The sequence below is a fragment of the Schistocerca serialis genome, chromosome 2, assembly GCF_023864345.2.
Source record: "Schistocerca serialis cubense isolate TAMUIC-IGC-003099 chromosome 2, iqSchSeri2.2, whole genome shotgun sequence".
Taxonomy (NCBI): domain Eukaryota; kingdom Metazoa; phylum Arthropoda; class Insecta; order Orthoptera; family Acrididae; genus Schistocerca; species Schistocerca serialis.
Window position 1 is genome coordinate 673,124,250 of NC_064639.1, and position 25,834 is coordinate 673,150,083.

Genomic DNA, 25,834 nt, shown 5'->3' on the forward strand with positions numbered 1-25,834 from the left:
AAAACTACTCGTAAATAATGCAGTACACTGATGTGCAGAGACACAAACAACTCTGGGTGAAACATGTTGCATAACCCAATGTTCAGCACTGTACTCTGGGTGTGTTAACCTAAGGTTTGGGCCTTTGCCAACACTTAACCTGTTGCTCTGTTAAGTGGTTTTCTACGTCACCCCCATTTTCTTGAACTATGATGATTCTGTCGAGGGGTGCGTGGCATGCAGTCCTGGTGGCCTGTGGCGGGAATGATTCATGTTTCCCACTAACAGCAGGAGCCATCCAAATGGAAAGGCCTGTTGGGATGCAGGAACGTAGCTGACTTAAGCATGTCGTCCTCTAGATGGCAGAATAGCAAACTAATACTTGTGGTTGTGTTGGATGGCTTTCGTGATCATGTGGAAGTTTGAGAAGATTCAATATGGACGTCTGTTTGTACTGGACCATTATTCCCTCCCACGTAAATTGTCCGGTTGACTATTTCTTCACTTTTCCCATCTTTATTTGGTTGAGAGAACATCGATTGTGGTGTGCGCATCTAGCAGGTGAAAGACGGGTGAGGACACGTTTGCTGGCTCTCTAGACATGAGAAACAACTTAGTTCACTTTGTAAACTATAGGGATGATTTGGAACCTGTTGCATCACTGACATCAGTATTCGCAAGTGTAAATAGTTTCCTCTATTTTTTCCGAGTTTTCACATAAAGGTCTTTGCACATGGGATACGTTTCTAGTTACTCGAAGGTTTACAGCATGCTCCACCTCGCTAAAGTTTTGGGTTTGTAGAGAAGTAATTTCCAGTCTATAAATTTGGAATTATGTTGCTCGAGCAATACTGCTATGCATGTAAGATTGCTATGTGCTTTATATAGAGAAATATTGCGAAAATGGTATCACATTCTGACAAACCATGCGAAATTACAATCCCACAGTGTGGAGATGGGTGTAGAAAAGCAAGCAGGTCAGGCCTATAAGCAGCAACGCTTTTGTGCTGTGGGCCTTAGTACAACAGTTCTGAGAGTGACTTCAGTTTGATGAGGGCACTCTGATTACGTGTCGGAAGTCGAAGACCGCCCAATCTCCAGGGAAACATCTAGTGCAGTGAGGAGTATACCTATGGTGCATTTGTTTATGCTTTCTGTCACCACGGTATATGTGTGAGTGTCTGGTGGCAGATAGCTATACAAATGATGTAGCAGAATGATTCTGTATGGCACAGGTTACAAAATGTATGTTTACTACATCGACATCGTATGAGGTGATACATTGCTGGGTTGGAGATTGGTTTAATGTGCTAATATTCAAGCTCCTGTCCTCAGTGGCGGAGCAGTGTAATCGAGTAAGAGTCTTTCTGTATTTGACAATATATAGGCAGGGTTTAACTGTCGGTGCAGTATGGTGATCTGTGCAAAATAGTTTTTGCGACTGAAAGTATCGCCTGCAGAAAGAAGAAAAAAAGGCGTACGGTGCTTCCACACCGGTGGCATCAGTAATTCGGTGGGTAAATTCAATAAGAGTCAATCATAATGCTCCATTCATTCACAAGACATACCTTGTGCCAGGACATAAGAGCATATACAAACTGATTCGAACAAGATGGAGGCAAGGTATCTACAGAAAGTTCTTAGAAAGCAAGTGTTCAAAGACAAGTTGAGCCAGACCATCCATCTCTGGCAGGGATGCCGTCACTCATGCGCCGCTGTGGCCTTAGGGCGTCTACAGACCAGTAGCTGTAGGATACCGAAAATTCCCGCCATTTTTCTCTTCTGTAGTACAGTACTCTGGCCGGCCGCGCTGGTCTCGCGGTTAAGGCGATCAGTCCAGAACCGCGCGACAGCTACGGTCGCAGGTTCGAATCCTGCCTCGGGCATGGATGTGTGTGATGTCCTTAGGTTAGTTAGGTTTAAGTAGTTCTAAGTTCTATGGGACTGATGACCACATAAGTTAAGTCCCATAGTGCTCAGAGCCATTTGAACCAGTATAGTACTCTGTTTGTGTAACTGTTTTGGTTTCCCCATCTATGCTTAGACAGTACTCTCTTTCAAAACAACAAGAATGCTTTTATGATTAACAGTAGTTTCATGAGTGAGCACGGACATGATGAAGGCTTTTAGTGGTGAGAACGTTTCTAAGACATATGTTGACACATGGACATACATTTCGCAGCGATGCGTCAGCCACACTGGCAGGCAAGCATGTGTGCACTACTAGACATAGCTTGCATACCCCTTTAGGACTGCTAGGAGCTGGCCAGTGCGGCTGTGCAGTTCTAGGTGCTTCAGTCTGGAACCGCGTGACCACTACGGTCGCAGGTTCGAATCCTGCCTCAGGCATGGATGTGTGTGATGTCCTTGGGTTAGTTAGGTTTAAGTAGTTCTAAGTTCTAGGGGACTGATGACCTCAGAAGTTAAATCCCATAGTGCTCAGAGCCATTTGAACCATTTTTGATTGCTAGGAACAGTGAACGCTGTGCTGTTGTGGGAAGCTTTGGAACAGATTTATGTAGCGAGAGCTGTGATGTCAGTACCCACAGGTAAATAAGTTTCAAGCCATCGGCGCAAAGGGTGAGTTGACGCTTATTTAAATCGACATATCACATCAGTATAACATTGCGTACCTTTTAGCTGCTATGCAAACATCTCTCTCGGCGCTTGACCCACACCGCAGCTATGAGTCATCGTGTCAGCAACGGTGCCTCGGTGAACGTGTATTTTCACAGGAATTTCTCAGGTGTCAAGTATGAAAGGAATGCTGCCACCTCATCATTGTGGGGCCTGAACTGACACCTGCACGTGGTTCACCAGCTGACAGGCATGTCATCACTTTGTGGGGGCCGCGGGTGCATCCTGACTCCTGGGAGCAAGTGCGATAGTGTCCTGTGCTGTCCAGTGGACAGAGGATGGAGGGATGTGTTTTTTACCTGATATCTTTGTTTAAACTATGTTCCATCGATTTAACTGAACAGTAGGATGCTGCACATTAAAGAAAACTACCCCATACAGGTGAAGAATTTCGATTTAATTAATTTGCATAAATTTTTTATATCAATGTGGTGTTAGCAATACAATAGTTAAGGGGAGGGTGTTGTGAGTGGGAGATATGGAGCAGAAAAGCAGGTTAAGTGCAGAACACGAGGTTACTTTGCATAATTTTGTGTAAGATGCAGTACAATAGTTTAAGGGGGTGGGTGACAAAGAAGAATGTGCCATATATGGCATTCAAAGGATTTCATATTGGAAAAGTATACCAGAAATGGTGGGAGCACATAACTATTACGTAATTTGGTATTAATGGTGGTACAATAGTTTAAGAAAATGGGGGTGACATGGAAAACCACTTAACAGATCAATAGGTTAAGTGTAGACAAAGGGCGAAACATTAGGTTAACACACCCAGAGTACAGTGCTGAAAATTTAGTTACGCAACATGTTTGCCCCAGAGTTGTCTGCATCTCTGCACAATAGTGTACTGCATTATTTACGAGTAGTTTGCAGGTCTATAGATTATTTACTGCAACCTCAAGCACATCAGGGTGAGTGTTTTGTATCAGAGTAATAAATATACTAAGTCAAATCCGTCCCTAAATAAATTGTTCCGAAATAAATAAAGTACACTCCTTCCTCTCTCCAGCAGTCCAGAATAGGCTGAGTCCTTTTCCCACCATTTTCCCCCCTCCAGACCGCCGTCTTGGATTACGTCACAGGAGGGATGATGGCGCCCTCTGGTGGCGGTACTGTGTACTAGCTAAGTGTTGCATTGTCATTCTGGAATTTGAACTTCCTGCCATTTTCTGTGGAGGGGAGGGGAGGCAGTTAGGTTAATTAATTGATCAATTTAATTAAGTAGTCAATCAAATTGATAAGAGTGAGAGGGGCTATTTCAATAACTCAGACCTGAAAGTGTATCTATAATAACAAGAGATGAGGTTTCCTGAAGGGTGGGGGGTGGGAGGGGGCTGCAGAACAGTAGGTTAAGTGCCTGTCAATCAAAAGGAAGGATCTTTTTAGCAGGACAATAGGTTAAATACCTGCCAATCGATGGAGAACAATAGGTTTGCTCCTGAGTACATACCAACCACTGATGTAGGCAACCCGCACTAACAAAATGGACCACAAATGGCTTTGTTTTACTACTGCTGTTCTCCTAGACTGTGGAATATTGAAACATGATCGTTGGTCCAGTGTAACAAATAACGTGATTCATCCGATGAGACGACAATTTCCATTGACCCGCAGTCTAATCTCGATGATCCTAAGCCCACTGCAACCAAAGTTGACGACGTCATTGGTTTAGCGTGTCAATATATAGGGGTCGTTCACAGTAGAATTCATTTTCAACAAAGTGCGCTGTACAGTTTCCTCAGAAACACTTGTGCACACACCATCATTGTGCTCTCTTGTCACATGTGCCACAGATCGCCTCGTAACGTGCTTTACAGAGCAGGAAAGCCTCCGACCTCCACTTTCATTGCTGAGATGTTGACGTGCAACATCACCATTTCACCGTCCTTCGACGACCTTCCATAGATGCTCATGGCAGTAGCACCCACTTCCGACGTTTCTGTTCACAAGCACTGGTCCATATCAATCTGCCCCTTGTCAAACTTGCATAACTCAGAGATTTTCCCCTTTCCTCCCCATATGTCAATTACAAAGAATCCTAATTAGTCTCTGTTATGCTTCTCCACATTTCTACAGAGCCCTGTACCCACAACATCATCAAGCAGCAGTCAGTATTGCGGTGGGCAATGGCTGTAACATTTTACGTCATGAGTGTATTTGTATTCGTTTCATGTTTAGGGACATGTAAGTGACATAGTTTTCTTTACTACACGAAATGTCTAATATTCGTAAGGTAGTGTCTAGTCACTCTGCAGGAGATGTGTGAAGATTTCTTAGCATAAAACTGAAATTAATGAAGAACAATTAAAAAATCAAATTTAATAATTGTAGCATTCGCTTCAGTTGCACACCAAAATTTGAAATTCTTGCGTAACAATTACTAAATGTGAGTATGACATCTCAAACAACAAAGAAACAAGCCGAGGATCTTTGGGTCAAGCAAGAAATTAAAAGTAGATACCTAAAACAGGTTGCTTTAATTAAGGAAGAGGTAGACTAAAGTCTGTCCGCCTCCATAGCTGAGTGGGCACCGTAACAGGCTGTCATGTGGAAGACTCTGGCTCAGTTCCCGTTACAGCTATGGATTTCTCTTTGATTGGAGGGCTGTAACGGGGTCCACTAACCTCATGACGGCAATTTAGGACCTATTTGAACGACAAGCAGAGGCTCCAACGTCTGTAAGACCGTCAACGGCTGGCAGAGCAGTGAACTAGCTTCACGCCAAGCGCAACTGTGGCATCATTGGCTGAGGGAGACAGCACAGTCCGTCAGTCCCAGTTGGCCTTCCTGAAGCCAGAACGGTAGCGCTTATCTGTAAATTTAACTGACTGATTCCTCTGAACAACAAATATACGTTCTGATTAAAGCATTACAATATAATCCACATCCAAACATTAACAACCATAAAACAGAAAATAGCAGCCCTTAAAAGAGCGTCTGTAGAGGGCACATTTTCTAACTTTCAGAAGTATCTGCAAACGATAAGGTTAAAGAAAGTTTGGCGGCAACAAACTGCATATCTAAATGTAGTTAATACCGTTAACTCGAAGTTACAAGCAAATTGGTCAGTTATAATCCAGGCTGAAAAGGTGATCATAGCTGTGGTAGTTACAAAAAAAGGAACCTGTCGACAATACTGAGCAATTTTCGAGTGAAGATGACATTGTGTAGATAAGTTGACATTTGGTAAAGGATTTTCAGACAAATGTGAAAAGTAAGATGGAATTCCCATAACTATTATTCACGTCGAATGGGAAGACTACACTAATGAACATTAATTTGAAGACACCAGAAGACTGAACACAAATTAAGCTGCACAAGCAGAGGAAATCAAAGAGATTAATTTCTAATGGAAGGGACCTGCATATATCGTTATAGCGGTAATTAAATGATAGATATGTGTTTAGTCACGTTTTCAGTATAAGAAACACTAGTAAATTTGCTAGTGGGATGAAAGAAATTACGATTTTTCCGCTTCCATCCTAGAGTATTGTTTCTAAATTTTAATGCTAATGTCCTGTAAGAGGAGACATTGTATAAGGGGTGATCAAAACGTTTCCTCTAGAAATGTCCAGAATCGGTATGCCAATCATGCAAAATCACCGTGAGCGCCAGACTGAAGACACCCTTTTGATAAAACACCCTGTCTGGCTGTGTGAAGATGTCCGTGACTGCCTGCTGCACATCGTCGTCCGATAGGAATCATCGACAGTTCGAGGACTTTTTTTAGGGGACCAAAGGCGTCATAATCACATGGGGATAGATAAGGACTGTAGGGCGGGTGCTCGAGTGTCACCCGCTTGAGATGGCTAACTTCTGTGTTATGACATTTGCGATGCGTGGACATACTAAACATGAAGCATCAGCGCGGAACTTGGAGTACCATTCTACAACGGTGTTTTTGACAGACATGCTGCCCCATACACAGTTTTCGTTCTCTGATGGATATCTACCGGAGTTTGTCCTTCGGTAGCCAAGGAAAGAATAACAGCAAGTCGGAAACACACTAATGCAACACCAATCCCTAGCCTACATGTCGGTGCTTTTATATCCGCCTCGGAGTCACACACCGTTGCATGTATGCTGCAGCAACACGCTCATACAGAACATTTTTATCGCCTCTTACATACTATAAATGAAAATCTTACCGTTAATAAGAAATTCATTGTGGGCGAAATTTTTTAGTTATTCTATATGCTTGAGTTCAATTACTTATAACGGAAAGGCTTATCTTCAGAAAGGCTGGCTGGCTATGGACAATCCCGTAACATTTAATAATGAAGATTTTTGCTAATGATTGGGAAAACCGATATTTTTAATTGGGTATCCTGAAATTAGAAAAAGAAAAACAATATACTGTACGACACAAGTTGTCTGTCAGCCAATAGGTTCCAGGATCTGTAAACCAACAGAGGAGGCGGTGTGTCATAATTTACCAGTTTTAGAAAATTTATGCATTCGGACAGTACTTTGAAAGGATGCATGGTATCTCGGATAATACAACAGCACTTATTTTAGCTCACTGTCCGTTCGATTACTAAAATTGCCGCAGCTGCTAATGAATATGCTACACATTAATTTGAAAAAGTGTACAAAAAAGTAGCTTTGTGATCCCAGTCTGCAAGTAAAAACTAGTATTAGTCACTTTTTTTAATGGCACACTGTTCTACATATGTCCCAAGTTTCTATTAATTTGGATCATTCCTCTTGAGAGCTGAAATTCTCGTACGAACTAACGTATAAAATTTGTACAACATGCGAAGAATTATTCACTTGTGGTTCAATCAAATTAATTTTCTGATGAGGAGTTTCATTTTGCTGTAGGTAAGAGCATTCTACAAACCTAGCTAGTATAGACGCACACTGTGGCAAAGTTTCTATAGCGCTAGAGAAGAATATGTATCAATTATTATCAGACATCAGAAGGAGAAAAGAAAGTTTGCGAAATTCGAAATTACAAGTGTCCAGTGGAACAGCAAACATACCAAAAAGCCATATGATCGCATCCTTAGTATCAAATGACGCCGACAGGATCATATGGTGTGACGTATTCTATAGTTTGGCAGCCACAATTGGGAGAATGTAATAAAAGGGGGAGCTTCTTAACAGTGAAGCGGGCTTTTCAAATTTCTATCGCACTCCCTCCGCATTATGTCCCTTTATTCCTCACACATAAATCGTTGGCCCCTTTGTTTCGCTCAAAATATCCGACCCTATCTCCCTGCCGCGCCTTTATCAGTCTGCCCTCAACCTCACATATCCACACCCTCGTTATGCTTCCCCCTCCGTAATTTTAACCACAACTCGCCGCAGACCGTTAAGCCCACCCCTGAAGCCATATCTGCTGCCAGGCCTAGCACATCCTCCTATTCTCCAGCACTTCCGCGGTTCGCTCATTTAATTATACGCTTCAGAGTCATCTTGCCCGGCTATATAATTAATAGACGCTTCACTTGATTCTGCAGCTACGGAACTCCATTCAGATATCTCTTCCTGGCCTACCTTATTACCTCTTAGTTCCTAGTGCGTATTATTCCTACAACAAATCCTTCAGAACAATAATCTTATTCATAAATACATGCATAAACTTTTCAACGTTTCAAACTTAAATCCTACTTTTTTTAAGTGTCACAACGTTTGGGCAAATGACGGTAGACTTGTTGCTTTGCCAAGGAGAGGGGTGAATTGCAATAAGAAGAGAAGCAGGGGAACCTCGAAAGCATATTTCCATGTCGTAAGTACCCTGAAATACATCTAACATCAACGCTTTCCGTTTATAGCAGTTCGCGGAAATATTAACATAAATCCCACAATTTCTTGTTCCATGTGAAGTTCAGTCGTCATCGACGTTACTGGGTGACCATACAATACCTGCAGGGGACTTCCTTGGAACTGTTAAAACGTTTAACAACAGAGAGTGCATACATCTACAAGAGAAGATTTTCAAGAATGTATCATATACCAGCTAGCAATACAGTATGAGCTAGAGTGTCGACTAAGGTATCAGCCACATGTCTATCAGTTCTATGAGACATTTTTCAGTAATCTGCTGGAGTTAGCTCACCAAACTCTCCACCCATTGGAATAAACAGCAGTTCAACTTTACCGTTCGTGCTGTACACAGTTAGAGGTGAAAATGCGTGAATAAGAACTACCATATTAGTTAAGTTTGTTAAAATTCCAGCTATATGTTAGAGTTTATAAATTAAAAAATGTAAGAGCTATACATATGTCATTTATTTCCAGGCATTCAGTGGAAGTTAAGATATTACAAAACCTGAAAAAGTAAAACTAAACTGTTTATTCGTGTTTGATGACGTCGTAGCGGAAACCTACAGCGAAATATGCAGATATTTTTGTTTCAGCCATCATATAAAAACCAATGTCTTTCATTTGAGCCAGACATATTACAGGATTCCAAAGAAGTTAATAAAGGATAATGCAACCCTTATTATCATATTCAGATAGGACAATAAAAAATTTGAAACATATTAACCAAACGCATGTCGAAACTGGCCTCATATTCAGTGAAATTGTTAATATACATCAGATTTGCTAGAAACTCACTGTGTTGCTTCCTGGCTGTAGATAAAACGAGGAATCTGAATGACTGCCGATGTAAACAGGAGTTCCAGGAATTCCTGCCCAAAAGGTAGAGTACCAGTGCGGAGCTATATCAGTATACTGTAGATTATGGTCAAATTTTCACCTGGACTGCACACCCGTCCCGTGGGTGTGAAGGATACTTTTCATTACATTGACGGAAAAATCGAGATAATCAATGCTGAAATCGATCTGGAAAGGCTTATAGAGGCAGTAGTTAGAAAATATGTGATGTCGATGACAGAATGCAGAATCCAGTACAATACTAATCGATGTGCATAGTTTTATCCGGTGTTTAGATGCAAAAGTTGTATCCTATCGTCCTCTGTAGTGTATGTTAAGCGTATGTCATCACAAAACTGACTTAGTATATAACAGCATGACAATGACAAAGCGTCAAGCTACTGTAGGGCGGAAAGGTATCCGATGAAAGTTGTGTGTCAATATTAGGGCAGTTGCAATGAGATCAGCCTCTCTCAGAAAAGTTTAAATCAGTAACTGAAAGTCTGAAAAGGCTCTCAGGCGCTATAGATGGAGGCAGACAAGAAGAAACGAAGAAGAAGAAGAAAAAGAAGAAGAGGAAGGATGTGCTACTACTGATTTACTGATTTCACTAACCATCAATGTCATGGTGAGATGCACAGAACATATGGATCGGCAGGAAGAATCCATATACGTTAGGTTGTTGTTGTTGTCATCAGTCCTGAGACTGATTTGATGCAGCTCTCCATGCTACTCTATCCAGTGCAAGCTTCTTCATCTCGGAGTACTTACTGTAACCTACATCCTTCTGAATCTGCTTAATGTATTCATCTCTTGGTCTCCCTCTACGATTTTTACCCTCCACGCTGCCCTCCAATGCTAAATGTCCTACCAACCGGTCCCTTCTTCTTCTCAAGTTGTGCCACAAACTCCTATTCTCCCCAGTTCTTTTCAATACTTCCTCATTAGTTATGTAATCTACCCATCTAATCTTCAGCATTCTTCTGTAGCACCACATTTCGAAAGCTTCTATTCTCTTCTTGTCCAAACTGTTTATCGTCCATGTTTCACTTCCATACATGGCTACACTCCATACAAATACTTTCAGAAACGACTTCCTGACACTTAAATCTATACTCGATCGCGATGTTAACAAATTTCTCTTCTTCAACAACGCTCTCCTTGCCATTGCCAGTCTACATTTTATATCCTCTCTACTTCGACCACCATCAGTTATTTTTCTCCCCAAATAGCAAAACTCCTTTACTACTTTAAGTCTCTCATCTCCTAATCTAAATCCCTCAGCATCACCCGACTTAATTCGATTACATTCCATTATCCTCGTTTTGCTTTTGTTGATGTTCATCTTATATCCTCCTTTCAAGATACTGTCCGTTCCGTTCAATTGCTCTTCCAAGTCCTTTGCTGCCTCCGACAGAATTACAATGTCATCGGCGATCCTCAAAGTTTTTGTTTCTTCTCCATGGATTTTAATACCTACTCCGAATATTTTCTTTTGTTTCCTTTACTGCTTGCTCAATATACAGATTAAATAACATTGGGGAGAGGCTACAACCCTGTCTCACTCCCTTCCTAACCACTGCTTCCCTTTCATGTCCCTCGACTCTTATGACTGCCATCTGGTTTCTGTACAAGTTGTAAATGGCCTTTCGCTCCATGTATTTTACCCCTGCCACCGTTACAATTTGAAAGAGAGTATTCCAGTCAACATTGTCAAAATCTTTCTCTAAGTCTACAAATGCTAGAAATGTAGGATTGCCTTTCCTTAATCTCTCTTCTAAGATAAGTCGTAGAGTCAGTATTGCCTCACGTGTTCCAATATTTCTACGGAATCCAAACTGATCTTCCCCGAGGTCGGCTTCTACCAGTTTTTCCATTCGTCTATAAAGAATCCGCGTTAGTATTTTGCAGCTGTGACTTATTAAACTGATAGTTCGGTAATTTTCACATCTGTCAACACCTGCTTTCTTTGGGATTGGAATTATTATATTCTTCTTGAAGTCTGAGGGTATTTCGCCTGTCTCACACATCTTGCTGACCAGATTGTTGAGTTTTGTCAGGATTGGCTCTCCCAAGGCCGCCAGTAGTTCTAATGGAATGTTGCCTACTCCCGGGGCCTTGTTTCGATTCAGGTCTTTCAGTGCTCTGTCAAACTCTTCACGCAGTATCGTATCGCCCATTTTATCTTCATCTACATCCTCGTCCATTTCCAAAATATTGTCCTCAAGTACATCGCCCTTGTATAGATCCTCTATATACTCCATCTACCTTTCTGCTTTCCCTTCTTTGCATAGAACTGGGTTTCCATCTGAGCTCTTGATAGTCATACATGTGGTTCTCTTTTCTCCAAAGGTCTCTTTAACTTTCCTGTAGGCAGTATGTATCTTACCCCTAGTGAGATAAGTCTCTACAGCCTTACATTTGTCCTCTAGCCATCCCTGGTTAGCCATTTTGCACTTCCTGTCGATCTCATTTTTGAGACGTTTGTATTCCTTTTTGCCTGCTTCATTTACTGCATTTTTATATTTTCTCCTTTCATCAATTAAATTCAATATTTCTTCTGTTACCCAAGGATTTCTACTAGCCCTCGTCTTTTTACCTACTTGATCTTCTGCTGCCTTCACTACTTCATCCCTCAGAGCTACCCATTCTTCTTCTACTGTATTTCTTTCCCCCATTCGTGACAATTGTTCCCTTATGCTCTCCCTGAGACTCTGTATAACCTCTGTTTTAGTCAGTTTATTCAGGTCCCATCTCCTTAAATTCCCACCTTTTTGCAGTTTTTTCAGTTTTAATCTACAGTTCATAATCAATAGATTGTGGTCAGAGTCCACATCTGCCCCTGGAAATGTCTTACAATTTAAAACCTGGTTCCTAAATCTCTGTCTTACCATTATATAATCTATTTGATACCTTCTAGTATCTCCAGGATTCTTCCATGTATACAACCTTCTTTCATGCCGACAACACCTCAAAAGGGCGAATGAAAGGCTCCTTGTAGTTCAGCATAAAGGAATGGAAGGGGAATTTAAAAAAGGATTAGTGTGTGTTTGATAATTTAAAGCAACCAATGTGCTAAAGTATACCTAGTCTCCCAGTTTTTTTCATATGACAACTTACAGCTTGACTGGGGCAAAAACGTATTTGAACTATTATGTGACTTGCACACAAGGTTTTACTCAATTTTCTACAAGGCCGATGATGGAGGATGCACGCTCAACCCACAGAAAAATGTTCAAATGTGTGTGAATTCCTAAGGGACCAAATTGCTGACGTCATCGGTCCCTAGACTTACACACTACTTAAACTAACTTATGCTAAGAACAACACACACACCCATGCCTGAGGGAGGACTCGAACCTCCGGCGGGAGGGGCCGCGCAATCCGAGACATGGGGCCTCAAACTGCGCGGCCACTCCGTGCGGCTCAACCCACAGACGTTTAAAGAGTTCTCGTCCATAGTGGTGAAGATTGCCAACGGCCTTGCCGCAGTGGTAACACCGGTTCCCGTCAGATCCCCGACGTGAAGCGCTGTCGGGATGCGCTAGCACTTGGATGGGTGAGCATCCGGTCAGCCGAGCGCTGTTGGCAAGTGGGATGCACTCAGCCCTTGTGAGGCAAACTGAGGAGCTACTTGATTGAGAAGTAGCGGCTCCGGTCTCGTAAACTGACACACGGCTGGGAGAGTGGTGTGCTGACTACATGCCCCTCCATATCCGCATCCAGTGACGCCTGTGGGCTGAGGATGACACGGCGGCCGATCGGTACCGTTGGGTCTTCCAAGGCCCGTTAGGACGGAGTTTAGTTTTAGTTTAGTGGTGATAGATCGTTCAAAGTGACATGAGGTGGGGAAGACTGGAAGTCTGAATGTATATATTGAATTCGAATCATCACAAAAAAGAGGAATTTCATGATGGGTTTGGACAGTTTGTGTTCAAAGATGTTGCGCCCATTACCCTCTCTAAAAGTGGACAAGCATTAAGAAGGTATTCCACAGTCTTCTCTTCGTCCAAACTGCTTGTGGTTTTTTTTCCGAGTCATCTGTCTCTTGACTGGCTTGATGCAGCCCGCTACAAACTCCTCTCCTGTGCCAAACTCTTCATCTCAGAGTAGCACTTGCAATGCTCAAATGTTTCGATTATCTTCTGTTCCGGTTTCCCTACAGTCCATGTTTCACTACAATACAATGCTGTGCTCAAAACGTACATTCTCAGAAATGTCTTCCTCAAACTAAGGCCTATGTTTGATACTAGTAGATTTCTCTTGGCCAGGAATGCCCTTTTTGCCAATGCTAGTCTGTCTTTGATGTCCTCTTGCTCCGTCCGTCATTGGTTATTTTGCTGCCTAGGAAGTGGTATTCCTTAACTTCATGTATTTCTTGACCATTAATCCTGATGTTAAGTTTCTCGCTATTCTCGTTTCTGCTACTTCTCGTTACTTTCGTCTTTCTTCGATTTACCCTCAATCCATATTCTGTACTCATTAGACGGTTCATTCCATTCAGCAGATCCTGTAATTCTTCTTCACTTTCACTCAAGATTGTAATATCATCAGCAAATGTATCATTGATACCTTTTCACCTTAAATCTTAATTCCGCTCCTGAACCTTTCTTTTATTTCCATCATTGCGTCTTCAATGTACAGATTGAACAGTTGGGGTCAAAGACTGCATCCCTGTCTTACAGCCAGTCCGTGCACTTTGTTCTTGGTCGTCCACTCTAATTATTCCCTCTCGGATCTTGTACATATTGCATATCACCCGTTTCTCGCTCTTTTTCTCATTACAGTGTGTTAAACTCGAAATACAACGACGTAGTTGATCTGATTTTATCATGCAAAACGCTGATGTGATGATGGTGTGGGGTAAGAAAATAAGATGTCATCGCTTCGAACTTATGATCATAAAGACAGCATAGTTTACATCCAAAGTCGTGAGGAGATGTCCTGGTTTCAAGAAATTTATAAAAATACGCCTATTCAGAATCTCGAAACACACAGACGTCCTGGTCTCGGCCAACTGAAGAAGAAAAGATATTGACAAAATGAGTTTATAAATGCTTCAGAAAATACACAGCTACTTTTGAACAAGTTTACCGATAAATAAATTGTTTTCAGAAGCTTTCTCTTTATTTATTCACTTCAGATTTTTGCACCTCCTTACTTACAGGCTTCAGGTAAGTAGTTAACATACATCGTCTGTGCTCCTCATGAAAAACTGAAGATGTAGCGTCCATGTCTCTTGCCTTGTGCAGCTGTGCCTGGAGCCTTGGCCGAAAGCCGAAAGAAATTTGCTGGATCGGCCGTGCACATCACATGTCATAGGTGCTGTAACACAAATCTTTGCAAATACCTCGGCAGCTGTCTGACTTTATAGCCATCCATCTTGGATCCCATCTTGTAATATCATAGGCTTGTCCTCTCCTTCCACAAGTTTACACACGATTGCGGAAAAATGCATGACGACATTATTCTACCACGGTCGATTTCCAAGTTGACATGGAAATCTGTGACAGCACTCAGTTACCCCAGTACCAAAGACAAGTGCGAGTAGAAAAAGTAATTCAACTTCTGTCAGAATAACCACACAGCGATTTCCACAGAAAGACAATACTGAAAGCGGCTGCTTGCCTGATGATTTCTACATAAATAATTTCCCTTGATACATGTGTATGTTCAACCATATGCAGTTGCATCCTGACTGCGGCCCATACATAAGCAGCGCTGAACAGCTCCTATCCGTTTCAGTCTGATCAGCGTCTGTCATGAAATGATCAGTACGTGCTGAAGAATGGTGATGAAGACAGCACTCTGTCTTTGAGGAGAGGAGTCATGATGATGGGAGCCCGCCATCACCCCTTTTTGACGATGCGGAGTTAATGTAAGATGAGGATATTCGACCTAATCAGTAGTTGTTGTGTGTGTGTCTAACTTTTTTCTATATTCTGTGACTGTTATGTCGTTTTTAGGTGTGGCTGGTAATTTTTCGATGAATGCCACACAAATTATTCGTAAACCAAATGTAATCATTCCTGGCGTGTAACATGTGTGAGTGTCTGCATTTCCTTTGCTACTTAGCCAGTTTTTTAATTATTATTATTATTTTCCTTGCTGTTTCAGCATACAGAATCCATTGCTCATGATCCACTACCACGATTAGTGGACTCAGAGAAATGGTGTGTGGATACAGGTTGGTCTGCTGATATGTTAGCCACACCATCTCGGATTTTTGTTGGTACCGACTGCACAGCCGGCCGCGGTGGTCTCGCGGTTAAGGCACTCAGTCCGGAACCGCGCGACTGCTACGGTCGCAGGTTCGAATCCTGCCTCGGGCATGGATGTGTGTGATGTCCTTAGGTTAATTAGGTTTAAGTAGTTCTAAGTTCTAGGGGACTGATGACCACAGAAGTTAAGTCCCATAGTGCTCAGAGCCATTTGAACCATTTGAACCGACTGCACACGCACTGGCAGATAAGTTTTGCTGGTTATTAGTTTATTACAGTTTAAGTTTGTTGTAGTGCTTTTTAGTTTACTGTAAGAGTAGTGTCCTGTATGAAAAATCTGGATGTTGTCTGTAGGCTAATTGGTGTGGGAGAAACATGTCGGGACTGTCAGTTGGTGTTTCATTAGGGAGAATGTAGCTAAAACCAGTGTCAGATTGTCAGACGAGGCTCTTCCATGGAGCTGTAGATTATCTATTCGAGACAAGAAAATCATGAAACAGGGAAAGACTTGTGATCTCCGGGCAGAATTAGAAATGGCATATTCTGAATTAAAGGGTTGATTGGTTGAGGGGGGAAAGAAGCAATAGGATATGGTAGAAGGGGACAAGTAATAGCTAGAAGGAGAAAACCTCAGAAATCACATTTCAGATTCCGGTTAGCAATCAGTTTCACTTTTTAACTGAGATACCAGTGTTTGAGCGTAACACAGCAGACTCGTAGAAACGACTGTAATACTAGGTCGGTAGTAAAGTCGAGTAGAAAGAAAGGAGTCTTGCTACTAAGGAGCAGTCACAGGTGTGGTGTAGAGCAATTGCTACAGGAAAGGCTAGGCGTAGAATACCAGGTAACAAGCACCATGAAACATTGCGTCAAGCTTAGCTACTTGACGGAGAACATAGGGACGTTGTGTAGAGATTTTGATGGTGCGGATAAAGTACTTATTGTAGGAGGAGCAGAGACAACCTGGATAACAACTTAGAATATGGTGTAAAAGGTGATCTGGAGAAAACAGAAACTGCAATAAACACACCTATACGGGGTTTGTAGAGATTTTGTCACGACATTAATAGCCTTGGGTTAACATGGCTGTTAGCCATGTGAACAGAGATGAGAGAGTTGCTTTTGACTGAAACGAAGTGTCGTATCTGTGTTGTGCCTGTTGCTGCGGCTGGGAGCTGGGGATACATTAATCATGGCCTGCACCTAGAAAGAATGTGGAAGGAAAGATTAGCCGATCCTTTGCAGAAAGTGTAAGGGGAGGCATAAGCACACAAGATAAAATCCCTGTGATTACTGGAATCAAAACGGCACATTTCTTTAGGTTAGAGTCAGGCTACAGACAGAGATTATTGAAAGACATTAGAGCAGTACAGGACCATAATATGTGTTACAGTTCAAAAAACAATAAAACTGATTTGTTCCTTCAGAACATTAGAGGGTTGAAAAACAAGATAGATGAACATATTGTATGCCTAGAAGATGTGGAAAATTCTGAAGGGACAGATGTTCTGTGCCTCTCTGAAGATAATGTAACCACAAAAATGAAGATGTTAAATATCTGTGGCTATAGACTTGCATCATTTTCGTGTACAGTTAACATGGGAAAAGGAGGCGTTCTAACATATGTAATAGTTGGACACAAAGTCAGAATTATTGAAACAAATATTCGTTGCGTTGATCAGAACCTAGAATCATGTTCTTGTGATTTCTTACTGCAGAACAGTTCTTTGATAATTGTAACAACCTACAGATCTCCTCTAGGAAACTTTCGGCTATTTATGAAAAATCTAGATACGTTATTGAGCTACCTCTCAGACAAAAAGAAACAGTTAGTAGAGTTTTAAATGTAGATTTCTTAATAGACACAGACAGGGAAAAAGAGCTAGAATTATTATTTAGCCGTTTCAATGTAATTTCCGTAGTCAATTTTCCAACTCCTGTGCAGCAAAACAGGAGGACATCGACTGATGACAGTATTGCACCTTACAACCCAGAGACAAGTTCATACAAAGCAGTGAAGCATATTAATGAGAACAGGTTATAATGCTTTTAAAGAAACACGGTATGGAATGAGGAAAATGAAGAAAGAGGTGCTAATGTCAAATGAAGTTTATTCAATGTTAAATTTATATCAATGTTTGAAAGTACCGCTACCACCGTCATACCTTAGCAAAAGATCTTGCTGAAAACACAAGGAAATTCTGGTCTTACGTAAAATCGGTAAGCGGGTCGAAGGCTTCCATCAAGTCACTCACTGATCAGTGTGGCCTGGCAACGGAAGACAGCAAAACTAAAGCTGAAATTTTAAATTTAGCATTTGATAAATCTTTCACGCAGGAGGATCGTACAAACATACCGCCGTTTGAGTCTCGTACAGATTCCAGTATGGAGGACATAATGATAGACATCCCTGGGGTTGTGAAGCAGCTGAATGGGTTGAAAATAAATAAATCGCCAGGTCCTGATGGGATTCCAATTCGGTTTTACAGAGATACTCTACTGCATTGGCTCCTTACTTAGCTTGCATTTATCGCGAATCTCTTGCCCAACGTAAAGTCCCGAGCGACTGGAAAAAAGCGCAGGTGACGCCAGTATATAAGACGGGTAGAAGGACGGATTCTCAAAATTACAGACCAACATCCTTAACATCGGTTTGTTGCAGGATTCTCGAACATATTCTCAGTTCGAATATAATGAATTTCCTTGACACGGAGAAGTTGCTGTCCATGCATCAGCACGGCTTTAGAAAGCATCGCTCCTGCGAAACGCAACTCGCCCTTTTTTCATATGATAGCTTGCGAACCATGGATGAAGGGTATCAGACGGATGCCATATTCCTTGACTTCCGGAAAGCGTTTGACTCGGTGCCGCACTGCAGACTCCTAACTAAAGTACGAGCATATGGGATTGGTTCCCAAATATGTGAGTGGCTCGAAACTTCTTAAGTAAAGAACCCAGTACGTTGTCCTCGATGGTGAGTTTTCATCGGAGGTGAGGGTGTCATCTGGAGTGCCTCAGGGAAGTGTGGTAGGTCCGCTGTTGTTTTCTATCTATGTAAATGATCTTTTGGATAGGGTGGATAGAAATGTGCGGGTGTTTGCTGATGATGCTGTGGTGTACGGGAAGGTGTCGTCGTTGAGTGGCTGTAAGAGGATACAAGATGACTTGGACAGGATTTGTGATTGGTGTAAAGAATGGCAGCTAACTCTAAATATAGATAAAATTAAATTAATGCAGATGAATAGGAAAAATAATCCCGTAATGTTTGAATACTCCATTAGTAGTGCAGCGCTTGACCCATACACGTCGACTAAATATTTGGGCGTAACATTGCAAAGCGATATGAAGTGGGACAAGCATGTAATGGCAGTTGTGGGGAAGGCGGATAGTCGTCTTCGGCTCATTGGTAGAATTTTGGGAAGATGTGGTTCATCTGTAAAGAAGACCGCTTATAAAACACTAATACGACCTATTCTTGAGTACTGCTCGAGCGTTTGGGATCCCTATCAGGTCGGATTGAGGGAGGACATAGAAACAATTCAGAGGCGGGCTGCTAGATTTGTTACTGGTAGGTTTTATCAGCACGAGAGTGTTACGGAAATGCATCAGGAAGTCGGGTGGGAGTCTCTGGATGAAAGGAGGCGTTCTTTTCGTGAATCGCTACTAAGGAAATTTAGAGAACTAGCATTTTAGGCTGACTGCAGTACAATTTTACTGCCGCCAACTTATATTTCGCGGAAAGACCACAGAGATAAGATAAGAGAGATTAGGGCTCGTACAGAGGCATATAGACTGTCATTTTGCCCTCGTTCTGTTTGGGAGTGGAGCAGGGAGAGAAGATGCTAGTTGTGGTACGAGGTACCCTCCGTCACACACCATATGGTGGATTGCGGAGTATGTATGTAGATGTAGATGTAGAAATTTGGTTTCCGAAAGAATTATCCAAAAGATCAATTAAAAAAACAAGTAATCCATGGATAACTATTGGAATTAAAATCTCATGTAGCAGGAAGAAGAAAATTTACCTAAAGGCCAGAGTACATTAAGAACAAAGATTACTTGCCTACTACAAAAATACTGTCGTATATTAAGGAAAGTCTTCAAAATATCCAGAAGCAAGCACGCCCTGACAGAAATAAATAATGCAGATAATAAGATTACAAGTATGTGGCACACAAGAGAGAAGACAACCAGTTAGTCTACGAGATTCCATAACAATTAAACTGATGATTCACAACTTGCAAGTACTTTAAACAATCAGTTTCTAAATGTAGCAGCAAAGATAGAATTAAATTGTTCAACTGAAGAAGCGAGAGAATATACTAAAAATGTCATTCCACAAAACTGTAAGTAACTAGAAGCAGCACCAACATCCTTCCCTGAAATTAATACAAAATTACAAAAAATTTAAGATCTTGTGAGGTTGATGGAATTTCAAACAGAATTCAGTAAAGTTGTTCCAATTTAATAACTTACGTCCTTAGTGATACATGCAATGCATTAGTGGCATAGAGAATTTTTTCAGATCTGTTAAAATGTGATGGTCCAAATTTAAACAATTATAGTCTACTTTCCTAATGATATCTTTTCCCAAAATATTCGTAAAAGTAATGTACCCAAGAGTAGTCGCCCACTTACACTGAAACAATTTACTTAGCGTATCACAATTTGGATCACAGAAAGGTTGTTTAACTGAGAATGCTATTTATACATCTACTCATTAAATAGTAATGGCTCTAAATAATAATATATCGCCAAATGGTATTTTTTGTGATCTCTCCAAAACCTTCTATTATGTAGTTCATGATATTCTCTTAGAAAAGTTCAAGTTTAATAGAATTGATGGCTTTACACACAGCTGGTTTGAATAATGTTTAACAAACAGAATGCAAAAGGTAGTGCTGAATAATTCAGACAAGGTCGGAAAGTCAGAAAATTTTAGTGACTGTAAAAAAAAAATCATGAAGGGTGTCACACAAGGCTCAGTGTTGTGTCCACTCCTATTCCTTACATATGTGAATAACCTTTCAGTTAACTTTTAATAAGCAACACTGGGAATTTTTTCAGGTGATACTAGTGTTATAATAAAGCCCTTTAGAGAAAAAGCGACAGAAGAGTTGGTAAATGATATTTTCAAAAGAATTATTAAGTGGTTCCCTGAAAATAGACCCCCCTAAATTCTGAAAAAAATACTGCTTTCAGCTCTGTACAACAAATAGTCTTACCAAGAATTTATGTAGCGCATGAGGAGCCAGTAAGTAGGGCAGAATGCTCTTAATTGATGAAAACTTAAACTGGGGGACACATATTACTCTCTTCGTCTAACTGCTAATCTTGGAAACAGACATATCAACCTCCTGACATACTTTGCATATTTCCACTCATTAATGCCATGCAGAATAATTTTCTGGGATAAAGAAAGCACTGATTGCACAAAAGCTAGCAATAAGAATAATATGTGGTGTTCATCCACAGATGTCATGTAGACACTTCTTTAAGAAATTAGACACTTTAACTGTGCCATCACAATACATATTTTCATTAATGAAATTGGTGATAAATAATCCACCATAACTTGAGAATAACAGTGATATACATACCTGCAACACTAGGGTTTAAATGACCATTGTTAAAGAGGTCACTGGCTCCGTGATCAGTTCAATATGCAACAGTAAAAACTTTTGGTCATTTACCCAATAACATAAAATGTCTGACAGGTAGTGAAGCAGGTTTTAAGTCTAATTTAAAATTAATTCTCCTGAGAAGCTACTTGTGTTACATTGACGACTTTCTACTTAAAAATGTATCCAGTAAAAAAACCGTAGTTCATGAGTTGATCTAAAACTAATATTGTGCTCATTATGTTAACACTAACCATATTTACATATCCTGTAAAGTGATCCTTTCCACATGATTTTAACAAAAGAATCGTTCAAATAATATGCAGAACATGTAACTAACTAACTAACATAGTATACATGTATTTGTGTTTTTTATATATGCGTGCCAAGCAATGCTTTTGTTTCGCATATACTTTACAAGCACTATTGCTTGTTCTAGCGAGCCAGATGCAGCAGTGGTTTATGTGCCATTATTATTCTAGATACCTGCCTGCTAGACAGATATTTGAAGATGGTGATGATGATATAGAGTTTCTACGACTGTTTAATAAATATGAAGTATACCTCTTTTGCCTCCACATATAACACTCCCAATGAGGCTCTCAGATGAAGTGACTGAGAAGATTGTAAGGATATGTGTCCCTTTAACACTTTCAGGTGAGGCGGAGTTCTTTTAGTAAGTATCTGACTATATATATTTGCATGTGTGTAAGTATCTGTGTGTGGTTAATTTCACATGATACTTATAGACTATCATGATGTTTGTGTTTTAGAGTTACTTAATGACCTGGAATCTCCACTTTTCTTGTTCTGTCTGGAGGCAGGCTTGATGCACCTCGACTTGTGCAGAAAGGACACTCCTGGGCTGAATCGGCGCCAACAACACTGCCACTGGACCCGTCGATGATGTTACCATCACTGTCTATGCCTTGACTTCATGCATGCTTGTCTGGCTGTTGTCACTGACCTAGCAGTAGCAGCCCACCAGCTTATCTTGTTAGCGAACGCTAGGTAAATCACACAGCTGCTTCAAACAACTCCATGGTTGCTGATGCTCTCACGAACAGGATCTTGCGATTTCGCATTGATAACACCAACGTGGGTTACGGAGGTCTGGCTACCTTCCTTCGACCTTGGTGAGCAATGTTGGAAAGGGAGGTCTCTGAAATCACATACGCCCACCAGTAACCCACCATCAGATGCAAAGTAGTTCTGTACTGTGAGTTGAAGACAGTACTTCTGCAGAGAAAAGCGTTGTCAGAATTATAGGGGAGGACAGCATGATGTTGTGGGGCTAGTAAATCGCGAAGTTGTGTGGAATCTTTACCTAGGGCATCATCCTGAATTGATACTCTGATGTGCTGGAAATAGGACCTTGTAAGGCGCTAAGATGTGTAATCCATCTTGATACGTAGTCGCATGTTTTTGAGCCAGTTAATGGGGCTCCAGTTTCATTCCTCTTCCAAAAGATACTGACCCTAAAAAAGCATACACTAATGTCCAGAATCTGAATGAGAAGGACGACTATTTATTTGCATGATCGCTTCTGGCTTGCAATATAAATTGCTTGAAAAACATAGTACATACAGATACTGAGAAGAAATTCAATGTTTGTGAGCATTATAACTTCGCAAGCATCACATTCCCCATCACAATCCCAGTCCTGCCAAAATTTGAGAGGCAGAACTCTAATTATTTGGTTAATGGTTATGGTCTGGATGTAGATAAGGAAAAAGCAATCCATGAGCTAGTCGGACCGCTCAATTTTCCAAAGTAGCCATTGAGCATCCTAAATGCGTAGATTTATAGTTATTCTCAACAAGTGAGAAGCATCACTATGTCTGGATCAAGAGACTGTCGCATCCACTTTCCTCCCAATTGTCAAAATATTGTGCCACAGGGCATTTTTGCCACAAATGCCCCAACTCTTCAAGATTTAGAAAGACAAGTCTTTGATTACTCCAGGAAGGACCTGGTAGTGTGGAAATGTCCACTGACGATAAAAAGTTCATAAAGTTTAAGAATGCCCTCAACCAGGAACGTTGTCCCTTTGTTTTATACACTGACTTTGAATGCTTACTTGTTCCTGTGGTGTGTTGAGAAGGTGATCTTGCAGGATCTCACAAAACTTTGACAGAATTACATCTGCTGTGTGTGGCAGCATACAAAGTTGTATGCTCATATGACTCGAGTTTCAACAAATTCAAATCATCTTTCATGATGTTTGCTCACTGAACTGGAAAAATTTGCATTGTGTGTTGATGCTCTTTATGGCAAAAACATTCCAGTGACCGACTCATGGGAGAATGATGTTTTGTTCAAGCAGGCACTTGCAAAAGCTGAAAATATTATAGACCACTGCCATCTAATGGAGAAGTCCACAATGCATGCAACTTTAAGTATAAACTGTCATGACATGTACCCGTTTTCTTCCACGATTTGAACAAGAATGATGCTTACTTTTTTGTTGAGCTCTTGAGTAACTTTTGTTTCGAAAAAGATAGGGTCAGTATGGTAGTTGCCAATCAAGGAAAATGCATTTTATTCTCCAGACGAATCATATTAACAATAGCAGTCCATGTCCTTGACTCCTTACAAATCTTGTATGCACTCTTCAGAAATTTGGTGAGACTATTCGTTAGGAAGATATGTATGTCACCAAAGCTGCATATCCCAATGATGCAAATTTTCAGCTTGTGATGAAGTACGGAATCATCCCTTATGAATACCTAGATTCGATGGAGGGACTCTGCACAAATATAGTGCACAATATAACCACATTCACTGCTGAATTCACAGTCACTGCCATAACAAATGGAGGAATATAGGAGCATGGTGAAATATGGCAGGAGTTTAACATATCTAATTTAGAGAGGTGTGCCAAGTTGTACTTCAGGAGAGATTGTGCTTGCTTACAGACGTTTTCGAGAAACTCTGGAATGTATAGTTGGGCGCATACGCTATGGATCCTGCCGTCTGTTCCCCAGGTTTTCATGGGATATAATGTTAAAAAACGCATGCATACACTTGAAACTGTTGTCTGTTTATGAGATGTTGCTTATTTCCAAACTCTGGATTTTCAGGGAACTTTGCTAATGCATGCACAGATATACCAAGGCAAATAGCCCATGAATAAGTGAGATGTATAGGCCACTGGAAGATTTGAGTTATATTCTTTACATTGATGTAAACAGTCTCTACTGGCATGCCATGCAAAAACCTTTGCTGTTTTGGGGGTTATGATGGCTGTTCAAATATGGAATCATTACATTAAAAGATGGGATCCGAGATGTGGCCGCTGATGCTGAAGGCAGATGTGGAATATCCCACCAATTTGCATGATGTGTGTAACGACTTGATGCTGTGCCATTTCCTATGAAATGTTGCCATCCCCAAGCTTATAACACTGCTAGGGAGTAAGGAGAGAAACCTCCTGCAGTGTCACCGTTTGAGAATGCGATTTATTAGAATCACCTGCAACATATACTAAAAGCAGTGTTCCTGGTCGAAAGAGTGCAATGATATTAATATTAAAGAGAGGGTTCTTGCAACACGTGATTTTGAGAAAGAGCTTTGTGAATTAATAAATAGGAATCATTATGAAATATATTTAGTTTACTATTGAGAATGGGCTTGTGATGAAAAGAATATATTGCCAGACACAAATTTTAAGTGGGTCACAGTCTTCAATGAAGGACTAGTCATGTGGAGATGGCTAATATTTCAGCGGAGTTCACAGTTCAGTGGAGGTCTGTCTCTCTCGGCACGTTAATTTTGGACCTCTCCAAAACTAAGAGTTTACAAAAACTAAACTTCACTGAAACTTCCTCGCAGAATAAAACTGTGTGCCGGACCGAGACTCGAACTCGGGACCTTTGCCTTTTGCGGGCAAGTGCTCTACCAACTGAGCTACCCAAGCACGACTCACACCCCGTCCTCACAGCCTTACTTCTACCAGTACTTCGCTGCAGAATGAAAATCTCATTCTGGAAACATCCCCCAGGCTGTGGCTAAGCCATGTCTCCGCAAATCCTTTCTTTCAGGAGTGCTAATTCTGCAAGGTTTGCAGGAGAGCTTCTGTAAAGTTTGGAAGGTAGCAGACGAGGTACTGGCAGAAGTAAGGCTGTGAGGACGGGGCGTGAGTCGTGCTTGGGTAGCTCAGTTAGTAGAGCACTTGCCCGCAAAAGGCAAAGGTCCCGAGTTCGAGTCTCGGTCCGGCACACAGTTTTAATCTGCCAGAGAGTTTCGTATCAGCGCACGCTCGGCTGCAGAGTGAAAATCTTATTCTGTAAATTTCACTGATGTCAAGACGTTTTATATAGATACCGACAGTTTCATCCATTGAGTGAAGGTGTGATCCATATGAAGTAATTAAGAACAATCCCAAGGAATTCGAGAAGTCTAGATACATGTCCAATAATCTTTACAGCATAATACTTCCTTATGAAAGATGAGGCGAATGGCTCACAGATTGCGGAGTTTGTCAGGTTCAGATCAAAGATGTATGCACACTGCACAGGTGCAGGTGCCACCCAGAAATGGGCTAAGAGACAGTATTGTGTGGCCTCACTGGCATTTATGATCAAATACTACAGGGAGTGTTTGCACAGTGCTGATTTAAATCCGCATATAGTGCTCCAAATAGTCTTTCGATTGTGAGATCATGAGGTATATAATGCATTGCAACTGAAACTCAGAATGTCGCGCTAAGACGACAAACATTTAACCTGTGTGGATGGGATCAGGAACTTCCCATTCTCACTCTGTCTG

The 25,834-nt window shown here is 41.1% G+C and overlaps 1 non-coding gene across 1 annotated transcript; it reads right to left on the bottom strand.

The window, feature by feature from the left end:
* Positions 1 to 24,909: 24,909 nt before the first annotated feature.
* Positions 24,910 to 24,984, bottom strand: Trnal-caa (transfer RNA leucine (anticodon CAA)). The gene has a single exon. It is a non-coding gene; the product is annotated as a tRNA-Leu (tRNA).
* Positions 24,985 to 25,834: the final 850 nt, after the last annotated feature.